This window comes from Sinocyclocheilus rhinocerous, unplaced genomic scaffold (assembly GCF_001515625.1).
Source record: "Sinocyclocheilus rhinocerous isolate Xijiao unplaced genomic scaffold, SAMN03320098_v1.1 scaffold397, whole genome shotgun sequence".
Classification (NCBI taxonomy): Eukaryota; Metazoa; Chordata; class Actinopteri; order Cypriniformes; family Cyprinidae; genus Sinocyclocheilus; species Sinocyclocheilus rhinocerous.
The window spans coordinates 515,206-517,300 of record NW_015663491.1 but is presented as its reverse complement, the minus strand read 5'-3'; positions in this window follow the sequence as shown (position 1 = coordinate 517,300).

The window sequence follows — 2,095 nt, the reverse complement described above, 5'->3', positions numbered from 1 at the left end:
GCTATGCACAGGCTATGTATTGAACATGTCAAAGAAATGAAACCAAACACCTGGTAAACGCTGTTGACTTTGCTTACATGATGGAGTATCATACATCTCACAAGTTATTTTGCCAAAAAACGACATGAAACCAAATTCAAGGTTATTTGGGCTAGAAGTGGGTTACACATAGCCGGACTATATCGGGTCTATACTTAACCGAGACGTTGAAATGACGGCTATTGCTTGCTGGGAAATTATAAACCAATTATGATGTCCAGAGTTTTCATGTTATTAGATTTTTAACAAAAGTACCAAGGCGTTTAGCCCCAGGTGGGTGATAGCTATGCCCCATGTGTGGGGTAAAATGCCCCCACTCTGACAAAGCAATTTGCTTTATACATTTACAGCAAAATCAGAGTAGGCCTACAGGCAGTTTTAAGCTTAAAATAACTAGGAATTGAAAAATTATAATAGCCTATTTGAAAATATTGTTAGCTGATGCTAACTGGCTAGCTAACTAGCTACCTGATGCTAAGGTAATTTTTAAATATAATATATTTTTATTTTAAAAATAATATATTTTAGTTACCACTGGGTAACAACTGTGCTCTGTCAGAAAATCCATACTCTCTGTCGTCGTCGCAGTACATCCAGCTTCTTAAATTAGAAACGTTTGTCAAAACATGAAAATGGAAGGAGCCGGTTACAATCTACCCCACTGCCAGGGTAGGTTGTAACACATGCTGGGGCAAGTTGTAACAATTAGACAAAAGAAGCAAAAACAGCAGCAGCAACATCATGCTATATGCTTCAAATACAGGTGTAATGAAACAATCTAAAAGAGCAATACTAGACAATGTCTCGTTTTCTGTGACTGACCACAGCTCAAATTTACTTTCTGTTTGACTCAGGAGTGTGTATGTGTAAATGAGTCTACTAGAACAAACTTCCTTAACTGAATTTATGCTTAATGAACACTCAGCTCCAGTGTACCTGTGTAAAGAACATGTAGGTCAAACAAAAAACACTGTGTTTGTGTCAGTGTGTGAATATTCTCAGTCAGAGTCACAATGGTTACAAATGAATGTTGTTAACCCTGAGTGTAGACTTGGTGGGTCCAGAAACTGCATAGAGCACCTTTTATACAGTTCCTTTGGCGTTTAGCTGCCAAATGTCCCCATATAGACAACACGAAGGCTGTCTGTGGCTTTTCTTGCAACTGTTCTGAATGTCCTGCCCTTCTTTAAAATATAATCAGTTCTTTTTATGAAACACTGGCAAGGCACACCTCTGTCTTTCTTTTCCACTGTCTAGGCAAAAAGAAACTGTTCTCAGATGTATGTAAGGGCACGTTTTAAAAACATGTTGCAACTTAACGCACCCTGTCAGCCATTGTTTAGCTAGCCATATTAGTTTAAAGGTTTGAAATTAGCAACTTAAAAATACATCACGTTACCTGAGAATCTACAGTCTTATCTAATATAAGTTATATGATTTTATTTGCAAAAGTTTAAAACAAAATCTAGTTTAAAAAAAAATTTGCATTCTTACCTAAAAATATATATATATTTTTTTTTTGTCTTTTCATGTTTTCAAGTTTTCATGTACCTATTTACAGCCTTGACAACCATTCTGGGATGGTAAATAATGGCATTATCATAGGACTCCTAGCTTATCCCTGATCGGTGGAATTGGTGTCACTACAACTCTCCCCATGTTATAACCATATCTGGTCTCCCCACACATACAATGAAATATACTGTAAAATATTTGTGACATCATAATATGTAAAACTTGTAACGTCATTATAGTATTTTTTTTTACTGTAAAGTTTCGGTAACCACTGCTGCCGTTTTTTACAGTAAATAAAAATATATTTTACAATCCATAAACAGCACCATTAATAATAATAATAATAATAATAATACATTTACTGGAAAACAAGACACAATTACTAAGAAAATTAACTTTTGCAACGAGTTTCTCCAAAGCTATGTTCTTTTTCTTTTTTGTATTGTGATAATGCAGTAATTCTTCTTACCCCTTTAGAGATCGAGCCACTCCTTATCAGCAAATATCTTTATATAGCTCAGTGATACATTTAATTTTCATC